At 41.8% G+C, this 10961-nt stretch overlaps 1 long non-coding RNA gene across 2 annotated transcripts in view; it reads right to left on the bottom strand.

The window, feature by feature from the left end:
* Positions 1–1442: 1442 nt before the first annotated feature.
* LOC104913998 overlaps positions 1443–10961 on the bottom strand; it is a 57778-nt gene continuing 48259 nt past the window's right edge. For both annotated transcript variants that reach the window (XR_002121109.1, XR_004161843.1), the window contains 5 exons: positions 8523–8770; positions 6873–7018; positions 5228–5349; positions 2326–2514; positions 1443–2212 (listed from right to left, as the gene is read on the bottom strand). This is a non-coding gene — a long non-coding RNA (uncharacterized LOC104913998). The remainder of the gene's footprint in view (positions 2213–2325; positions 2515–5227; positions 5350–6872; positions 7019–8522; positions 8771–10961) is intronic.

The raw sequence follows: 10961 nt of genomic DNA, 5'->3' as shown, positions 1-10961 counted from the left end.
GTGATTTATGTGATTTATGACCAGTCTGGTACAGGCAATATACAAGGTGTAAGTAATATCCTAATGTTGTCATCTGTTGTCATATTATTAATAACAATCAAGAATTCAGAAGGTTCCTCTCTCATATCCCAGTACAATATATTTGTGTAAAGAAAGCACATAAAAGTAAAAGTAATTGAAAAAATATGCTCACTGACTGCATACTGTGAGGGTTTAAGCTACCTATAGGTCTATAATCTTATCTTTTTTCCTGTGTCCACAAAATCCAAAAACACCAAAGAAGCAGTTTCAGTGAAAAATCAAAAGTCACTTGAAAACTTGGAAGTCAAAATGAGATGGTGTTTCACACTTCACAAATACAAGGGGTTTGTGTTGCCAGCATACGTCTGCAAAGAGCCAGCCATGTGCTCCGTTCTTTTTATACCTCTGAGCTGTGTAAACTTCTCAAAACTGGAGGGCACATGTCACTTACACTGACATGCAAATCATTACTGCTTTGTCTGCCAGGAAATCTGTGTAAACCAATGCTGAGTACAGGTTCATTCCATCAACGTTTTCACCAACGAGTAAATTGGAAGGTTACACTGTTGACATACCAGATGTTATGCAAACTGCTTTTCAAACCAAGGTTTCCATCTATCCCTACAAATACATAAATTAGACACAAATGGTGTATGAATTTATTTTATTTAAATATGGTAAATCACCCATTTATATACATGCAACAAAAACTGCTGTGTGTAAACTCTACACCTCACACAGTGTCAAAACTTCCTTTTTCACCCAGTACTTTTCATTTTCCTGAAAACAGCGTCATCTGTGTAACTGTTTTCCCCTCAAGACCAACTGTTCTTCATAGTAAGAACATTACATGGAAGCCTGCGTGCCTGAATTAGCACATGGCATTATCAATGGGGCTGAGCACCCAAGTGGGAGTGAGACTACCAAGTATCACGAAGGATATGAGGTTATGTATATACAAGAGTAGTTCAGTACACGACAACTTTAGGCACACCAAGTTTTTAATGTGGATTGATTCCAGTTCTTTAATAACAGAAATAAACAAAACACTACTTGTCCAATGAGACTGGTATTTTGAACTGGTTCTCCTTTCATACTGTGCTTCATTAGTCTCTTGACTAACAGAGAGTAGGGCTAACTCCAGCTAAGCTTACAGATACCTTTAAGTATCTCAGCTGCATTAGAGTACATACAGTCAATAAATGTACAGTTGAAAAGAACATTGTAGAGAGATGGCAAAAGAACAAGCAGAGCAGGAATACTCACCCATATACAAAGATTTAGGCGCACGATGAAAAGCTCCACAAAGGAGGGATCCCCAGAAAAAGATCCTTCCCCAGTGGTACTCAGCCCTTAAATGGGGTCTAGGAGAGGTGGAATGTAGTTCCACCCTTTTGGTCACACAGCTGAATTGCCTTCACCTGTACCCCATGGCTGACCCAGTCCTTGCCTCAGGTGATCAATCAGTGGTTCAGGCCGTGACTCAACAGTCACCATACACTGTAGGCAGAGAAAAAGGTGTTCAGTCCTTGCTCATCCCGGTCTCCCACCAGGATCTTATCTCCAGGATTACCCTATAGTGCCAGTGAGTTCTTGCCATATTTGCAGTGTATGAGTCTATTCTGGTGTAAAGCAGGCAAACCAGACTCATTTCCTAAATTTCTAGATGCAGAGAAATGAGACTTCTTGGAATAACGATGCCTTCTGCCAGTTGTCTCATCTCCTAATCAAAGTAATGTCATATCACATCAGCTTTTCTGCAGTTCTTTATACGCATTCAATATGCAGATGCAGAATGTTTTCAGTACACTCCAGAAAACTCCTCTAAGCTGGAAGATGCCTTGATCAATTCAGTGCCTTCTCAAGCAGCTGAGACACAGGACTGTGTCTTTCCCACTTTATAATTCTTCACTGAGTGCTCATACTGAAATTGTTTCATAACCACATGAATTTGGAGTTTTCATTTCACCCTTGGAAGAAATGTAGAGTCTGGCACGGTGACAAGTATAACAGTGTGTAAAAGCACAATTAACTTGTGCTCCCACCCCATTTTTTTACATTTCTGAGGAAGCTCTGAGATTTCAGAGTGATTGTTTTTACTTCAGAGCCAGCAGCTCACAGTCCCTTCACTTCATCAGCTGGGCACGGGCATCAGCTCCTGTCCCACAGCTGTGCCCTGGCAGTGGGCTTCCTAAGCAAGAAACGAAAGAAAAAAAAGTCAAAATGGAGTTACATGTGGAACAAACACTATTAGACATAATAAAAACACTATAGCCCCACTTTGGAACTGTGAAAGCAAGGTACCTGAGTGACAGGGAGAGCATGGCTGCACCTCACAGCTCATTTCAGATGTGTGTAACTCCTGGAGCCCAGCTTGGTCTGCTGGGTCAAGTGGAATGAGATGAAAAGTGTGCTCCTATATTTTTTCCTCTGGGAAACACCAACTTTGAAACTCTTCACGGAAATGTATTAGACTGGTGCTTTATCCAGTTGCTAAAAATAAAGAAAAAAGAAAAAATCAGAAAAAAATCTCAAAGCTGCAGAAACATTTTCAGGTTTTGGGCAAATTATTTTTTCTTTGTATAACCAACTTTTCACTTCAGAATCTGAATTTGTTTACATAAACACTAGGGACCCCAGAGAATAAAGATCAAACACAAATTTTCAATAGGATTGAGTTAGAATATCTCAGAAGATTTCAGTATTTGGTTTGCCAAGTATTTTGAGATCCTGAATTCTCAATTCATCATGGTAAAAGAAAGATGGGTGAAAAGAAAATGGTTTCAAACACATCATACTGATATCTCAGTAGTGAAAATTTCTATGAACTTTTGTATCTTTTTCACTTTCCAAAGGTGACTTTGTTAAAGCAGCATTAAATGTAAGTGCTCCAGAATACTGCCCTTCTATCTGGCTGATTTGTTGTATAAGGGTCAGACTGGTGGGTGAAATTGGTAGTTTCGGAATGAAGGAGCCATTTCAGTAGTTTAAGGATGTCAGATGAGCAAGGCAGAAGTTATCTGTGCTGAACCTGGATGCTGCATCCAAACACTGCCATGTGGCTCCATGGTGGCTCTGGTTTGCTGCCACTTGCATCCAAGTGACAGCATGTGGAACATCTCGCCTTGCTCCTGATGACAGCAGACTCTCCCAGCTCTGTGTCCTCTTCCAACATATCTAAGCAATGCTCTCTTCTCCCTTTCTTCACCCTTTCACTGCCCTTTCTTGGCAGCTACAGGCAGATATCTCACCAACTAGTGCTAGTGCAGGCGAGAGGTGCTTTAAGGCCCTAGTAGTCTTGATGCAAAACACAACCCCAGAGTTCATCTGTCTTAAATTCTCCTGAAGTTTGTTTTAGATACCACTGACTTCTAGGGGAAAATAATTTAAACTGATATCAAGCAGACTGCCACTTCAGAATCGCCTTCACTCAGATCATGGATGGCACCAGGCACAGGCAGGTTTCAGATTTCCAGCAGCGATCAATAGCACTACGTATGCTTTTCCCTTACCACCAACACCATAAAGACATTCTGCCAGACACAATCATCTCTAACCAGCCTGGCAACCTAGAAGCTATCCTAAGCATTTGGTTTGAAGAGCCTGGCTGTTAAAAGAGGAACAGCCAGCTGCAGGAACGGATAAAATTGCATTGAAAAGCAGAACAAAACAACGCCATGCCAAGGCTTTGATAACTCTTTTTCACAAGCCCACAGCCAGCTCTGTGCAGGGCTTAAAGACCATTTAAATAAATAAATAGATAAGTAAAAGTATTCCGCCACTCCTAACAGTTGACTCCTAACAGTCACGGATTTAAAGCACCACACACTTGATACCCACAGGAAAGGGAAGGGGATGGGGTGGGTTTTATGTCATGAGATTTTGTTCTGTAGATTCTGATTTTCTTTCTTTTTTTTTTTTAATCGTTCATTTTTAATGGAGTTATACCAGAACATCCTCAAGATCTGCAGCGGTTTGCACCTGTGGTTAGCAGGCCGAATAGTAGCATGTTTTGTTTTCCATGTAGCATTAGAGATGAGAGGGCAAGAGCATGGCTTGGTTTTACAAGACTTGGAGGGGCACTTAGGGCCCATACAGCCCCTGTTTGGCTGCCTAAAGCCTCCTCTGGTCATAAAGTAATGTGGAAGGCTTGTAATAACAGCTGGTGACCAACACACGTATTTTTTCATTAACCACTTTAAAGTTACTTCAAATTCTATAAGGTTTTTACTTAAAATTTAAAGAAATATTAAATTAGGACAAACAATTACATGCAAAAAAAGGAGGTAAAACTTCTCATGCGACCAAAGAAGCAAGGCAGACAGCTTTTCAGTTCACACGCTTCCTAAAGACAGTTTGTTTTGGATACACTCAAACAACCTTTACAAATATTTTTGCAGAATGTTTTTAGAATTGTCAGAAAACAAAAATAGTCCATTATTCACATAGCCTTGCTAGTAAGTTCCGTGATTACAAAGGACACAACTCACGTGTCCTGCAACAGCTGTACTCCATCTAATTCACCTAGTTCAGCTTTGGTTTCCTATTGGTTTGGCAACTCTGAAGGTCCAGAATATGTTGTGGATAACATTAGGCACAAGAACATAGGTAGAGTTTAGACTGCCTGCAAACAGCCTCGAATTCACAGAAATTTTCCATCTGTAGAAGGGCTGCTGCCCTTCCAGGAATAGTGCCACTCTACTCTTCCTCTTCCTTCCCATTCACCAAGGCCTGTGTTCAAACGGTAGATGGGCTCTGCAAATGACACTGAAATGCATACATGCATCACAGTGGTGCTAAAGAATAAGGCAGGACTGATATCAGGTGAAGGGAAAGAGAAATGCACCAAGGAAAAAAACTCGGGAGTGATGAGTCAACTAACTCCTCAGAAAGACAGCAATGAGATGAGATGCTCTGGTGTCAAGAGGAGATATGATTCATAGCAAAATTCATATGAAATATGAACCCAGGACCCAGTGTTCTCTGCCATCTCTGGGGATGACGGAGTGCACGTGAGGGTTTCACCAGGAGGAAACTCAGCTTGATGTATGTGGTCACGTCTTTCCTGGAATGCATGGCTGTCATTCATCAGGAAACAGAAGAGGAACTAAATGTGACTATACAAAATCTGTGCTTTCTCATAAACCTTTTATGCAGTTGTGTATTTAAATCCAAACTCAGCTGTGGAGCTTGCTTTGTGACTTACGTTCAGTATCTGTGACCATCACAGATGTTTGTGATGACAGTTTGTTCCCAAACTGCTCCTTTGCAATAATGACTGCTGTAACACTGAAGGCTGAATCTCACTCTGCCCGAGGAGCCCAGTATCTAAATGCAGGGCAAGAGACAGAAACAAACAAACAAGAAATAAGAGAGATCTGTGAGACAATCATGGGAAGCAGTAATCTCAGAACATCATGTTCCCCAGCACTGACAACCCTTTCTATAAGCATCATGGCAAAGTTTCATTCTCTTACACAAAAAAAAAAAAAATCTATATTTTGAATGTTTTGTTACAAATTTGATCATTCACGTGATCTCTGAGTGGAGAACAAAATTGAGAAATAGGTTATCTTAACATACAAATAACTCATAGGATATTTATCTTCTGGCTTGGTCTCCCAAGCAGTTTGATAATACACACACACACGCACTTAATTGTATGCTTTAAATGCACTGGTATTCATGCTGTGCCTGATGCTCATTATGAAAATACATCTTCTGGGTAAACGGATGTTTTTATAAGACACAGTTTTACTTCTGATTATGGACATGATCTTGTAACTGTTTCTAGCTTGTGAGGTTACAAGTCTGTACTATATCTGCATTAGGATGAAAGATCTTTCATATATGAAAATAAAGTGAACAAAAGAAGTTGACAAAGAAACGTTAGATGATCTCTCAGATCATCCAGCTCTCAGCTGTACTCAGTGGAAATAATCCAAATAATGTCAGTAGAGACAAGTACTAAATATAGACCGATGGTCTGGAGGTACTGGCATATTTGATTTACACTGCAGAACTGTAACTTTTGAAGTTCTTTGAGATATTTGGATGCAAAGTCCAGTTAAAGTGCAGGCTTTGCGTCTCTGTCTGTCACTACAAGACAGTGTGACTCAGTCTGTGTTCCCATACACAGGAAGGACAGATAGACTGGCCACAGAGAAAGGGGAGAGTTTAATCCATTCACCACTGTTCTCTTCCAAGCAGGGAGTGGAATTATGGGGGAGGAAACAAGGCCAACCTCAGCTCAGCTTGCTGGCAAGAGCAGCTTAGGCTGTGTGGGGTAGGATAAGGGAAGGCAAAGAGGCCTCCTGGGGTTTAATGGCCAGCAGCAAAACAGTGGCCTCCCTCAAACTGGAGGAAGCAGGAAGGAGTGTGATTCCAAGAGGTACCGAATTTCCTGCTCAATTTAGCCAAAGGGTGATGCAGTTTGCATGCTGCCTACTGCCCTGGGAGATGCCTGTGATCATAACTTCATGCAGAGAGATACAAAGGCACCCGGTATTTTAAAACGAAGGTCTGTAGGCAGGTATAGATCTGAAACTTCCATGTGGCACCGTGGCATGCATGGAGGCTATTTTTAAGAAGCCTCAGGCAGTGGCTCCCAGGAGGAGATTCTTAAGCCCCATCCCCATTATGGGAGATTTTTGTCTACCCTCCAAAACACTGAGCTGCACAGAGCTGTTTGCCACTAGGTCACTTGTTCAAAATCTGTCATGAATAAAGTGTTTACTACTTAATAACAAGAGTTTGGTGGCTGACAACAGCTGCCTGCTGCATTGATTCAGACCCCATTGGGGGGCACTTTAAAAACCTACGTAAAAACCTCAGTGCTATACAAGACCTACCAGCACAGCAGCCCACATGCAGTGCCAGCAGTGCTGTACCACCAGCGTTGCCCAAAGCAGGCTAGGAAAGGATTGTCTGACCACTGCTTCCCCGAGGACCTCCAGGGAAATTAGATGTATCTCATGAGCTTCTCAATCAGCAAAAACTGGAACAAAAACAAATAAAACAGTTGGTGGTCTCAACAGTGTTTCTTGAGGGCAGTCACCCATGTTACAAAAGCTCTCCTTGTGATGGGCACTAATTGTTCCCCCTTGTTAATGCTCTTAGCAAAGAAGTCAGCAATGAAATTGCAATGGAGAGTAAAGGTCAGGCAGACAGAAGTGTTTGGGTTCCTTGCCTCATATAAAAGGAGCCTGAATTTCCACTGCGACCAATGTGAACATTGGTGCCTGTGTAGCAACCAGGACCTGACACACCTGGCCCACATTTAATCACTGCAGTGACTGTCAAAATGTTGTTGCTATTTGAAATTTGTCTGTAAAGGAAGGGAAAACAAGCATCTCCAGAAGTTTGCTCAGAGCTTTTGTGGAACACTCAGCTCCCCTGGAGGCATTCATCTCAGTCATCAGTTGGAGAGAAAGAACTGGAAGCCTGCCTTCCAACTCTAAAACCTCCAAAAATTGGCCAAAATGGGTAGTCACGAATCTTGGCCTGTGTATCCAAGTCACCTTGTGTACCAGCTCTGATGGCAGGACCTCTCTCAACTCATGCTAGTCACCTCAATGTCAGTCTCTAGTCCAAGCTGCTCACTGTGGGGAGGCATCTCTCCACTGATCAAGATGGATGCTTCACTCAGATCTGAAGCTTCAGGCTTCAGCCACAGTTGTCAGGTCAGAGTTAGAAAGCAGTACGGGTCCTTTGTTGTTTGGCTGCAACAAGGCCGCCAGCTTTGCTTCTCCCCTTACACTGTGTGTTTCCAAGCCAAGTAATCCTAATGTGTCAAATCACTGCTAGTACTTATTCCTGGTCCTTTTATACTGCCTTTTCATAGGGGTTCAGCTGTAGTTTTCCTGTTAATTAGACCCATCTATACCAGAGCTTGTATTAGACCAAACCAAACACAAGCCAAAATTTAATCTGTAAACTAAACGTCAATGTTATCAATAGGCAGCAGGCTGAAAGAGGTACAACCCTGTCTGCTCTGAAATCAGAGAGAAATATCTAAAGCAGTGTGAAAAAGGCACCAAAACAGCACATGTTGAAAGAAAGGAGATGAAAAAGATAGGCAGTCATTCTCAAACACAAGCAGTAGCTCTCTAATCACAAAGCAGGTCGCTTAGTGGAGTGCTTCCCATGAGCAATACATCTGTGGTTAAGCAAACCTTATAGGCACAGTTCCTATTACAAACTAACATCAATATTTTCATTGCTAGCAAGTTCAGTGCAAATATGTGTCCTTGTCAGTAAAACTTAGAACATTTTAATCGCATTTCAAATCTTACTTTCATTAATTAGCACATAGCTTCAGTTTTAAAAATCAAGATTTTTAAAAAGAATAAAGAATTGTAGAAGACACAGTTTCTCTGTTTAAATATGCATTCTGATGCCCATATCTATCAGAATAGATTGCAGGTATTAAGTTATCTTAAATGTCTCCTTGGAGACACCCTCAAAATCTTAAATTTAAGGACTTCCAGTTAAATTCAAACCTTGCTCCCAGGTGGGGATCCAGCAAAAGGTTCTCATTGTATGAGGATGCTGCGAGGTTTGATGTCCTGGTGAGCAGAAGGTGATTTTTGGTGGGCAATGGATCGACCTTCCTGGTCATGCTGCAGCTCATTGCATCAGAGGTGCAATCCCAGGTCTTATTCTTCTGCTTCCTGAGGTGGTTATGTAATTGGAAAATCTTCAGGTATGGAGGAGTTACTGATGGGATATGTCGTATAAGAGGACATCTCTGGAGGTTACAAAGAAACAGAAAATCAAATGAAACATAAATAGTTCAATTATACGTAAAAAAAACTTGTAATATGTTTCCTAAGAAAATGCGTGATTTTAGTGGCAATTTTCCTATGGAATATTTCAATGCTCAGGAATGTCAGAAGTTAAAAAGTCACCATTTCAAAATAAACGCTGGTATTTCAATGGAAAATGTTGGCTTCTATTCACTTGAATATCATTGATTCTTGGGAATGTTTCATCCTACAATAGCTTTCAGTACGTTAGTCAGTTCTAGCTACTGCTCTCAAAAGGAGGGTAAAGGGGAAGGGGAAAATTCTTAGCAGAGCAAGCAGGGTTTAGGAGCTTTTCAGTGCAGAGTAGGAAGGTGAGTTTGTATAGGATTCACTCTGCCCAACCCGTCTCTCTCTTAACTTTAGCTTGGAGCAAGCATCAGATCCCAATGTAAACTTTCCCATCTGTGTTATTCTATTAACTGAAAGGGAAAGGGATTAGCATGTGTACTTGTCACATCTTTTGACCTGCTGCATACTGAGACCGAAGGTAATGTTAAAGCAAACAGCATTCTTCTTCCCCTGCCAGGATAAGCAGGGCATGGGGCAGCATTCTGCTCAAAGAAAAGAAAGCCAGACCACGTAACACAAAGTATGTGCCCCGTGCAAAAATAAATCTTGGAAGCTGCAGACTTCCAAAGGGTATACCTTAAACAGGGCAAGAAAAAGAGGGAAAACATCTGAGAGGAAAGTTCTCCTTGCTGCCAAGTACCAGATGGAGGAGGGCCTTCCCACAGAAATAGCTGCAGAAACCACTGCCAGGCAAGGAGGTCCCGCTCATCCTGCTGCTGAGAGCATAGTGGATGAGAATATACTACTCTGATAAAAACACTTGCTCCATAGAAGGGAGCTGGAATGTGGTACTGTGCTTTATAGTGTGACAGAGTCCAGCCTGTATCCCTGAAAGGATTATACAGTTTGGAAGGTCAATATGGCTTGGGTTTCATTCTTCCTTTTCTTATAGAATCCATTTTCTTCCTTAATGTAAGTTTAAAGAGCACATGTGCACACACAGGCATGCATAATGGCAACAATAATCTGCTTTTCTTCTCCATTCCCTTTTTATTTCCACAAGGCCTTTCCTGTGAGTGGGACAAGATGAAGTGTTGGGTGGTGACAGTGATGGAGAACATGTTTGGATATAGAGGGTTGGCCGAATGAAGCTAGGCATCAAAAATCTTTTTCAAGTGTTTCAGTTAACTTGGCACTAAATTATTCATAGAAAAGAAAAATTGAGAGTTTTCCACTCCTGCTTGTCCTAGATGTTCCTGGTTCCTTTGTTGAATCAATAGACGTGCATACAGTTGGTCAAAGAAGAAAACAAATGCAGCACCTCCAGGATGATCCGGGCAGTTCAGCAATGGGAAAAAAGTCAATTAGCAGTACTGCTGTCACAGAGGGCCAGATGAATGGGACAGGATGTGCTGGGTACAGTGTGTGCTCAGGAAACAGGCCCTTCCAAGAAGGCTTCAGGTACGCCCCGATGTTCCCAACATTTGAATGAGAGCCACTGTAATAATTACGGCCAAAGGCTGAGCATCCGATGTCAAAAGAGAAGATAGTTAATAGAAAGCATTAACCATAACTAAAACACAGTTCCACCTTGGGATCATGTTCCCTCAGAGTGCAAGAAGGGTATCAGCAAATCAGGGTGAGTCCAGAAGTGGGCTATTGAGACAGCTGAACAGATGAGGGAAGTGAATTTGTTCAGCCTGAAGAAGAGAATGTTAAAGGAGGGGATCCTAACTGTACCTTCTACCAAGGCAATGAATAATTACAGAAGAGGCAGCATCCAAGTTTTCTCAGATAAGCAACAATGATGAGAGGCAACAACCACTAGTTGCAGCAAAACTAATTCCAGTTCCACTTAAAAAGAATCACAGCGTGTACGGCTAAGCTCTCCAGCAGGCTGCAGAGCGAAATACACAACGCTGGGGATATTTAAAACCTCACAGAACATGGTGCAGAGCAACCTGAGCAGCCTTTTGAAGTTGGTCCTTTTTTAAGCAGGGGCCCAGACCAGAGGATCTGTAAAGGCCAGTCCCAATCTTAACCAGTCCATGACTCTGAGAATACCAATTATATTTTTGCAGTGATGTAGACATTCCCTTTCAGAAATCCCCATCTCCTATCTCA

This window comes from Meleagris gallopavo, chromosome 22 (genome assembly GCF_000146605.3).
Source record: "Meleagris gallopavo isolate NT-WF06-2002-E0010 breed Aviagen turkey brand Nicholas breeding stock chromosome 22, Turkey_5.1, whole genome shotgun sequence".
Classification (NCBI taxonomy): domain Eukaryota; kingdom Metazoa; phylum Chordata; class Aves; order Galliformes; family Phasianidae; genus Meleagris; species Meleagris gallopavo.
This window is presented reverse-complemented; position numbering and strand designations above follow the sequence as displayed.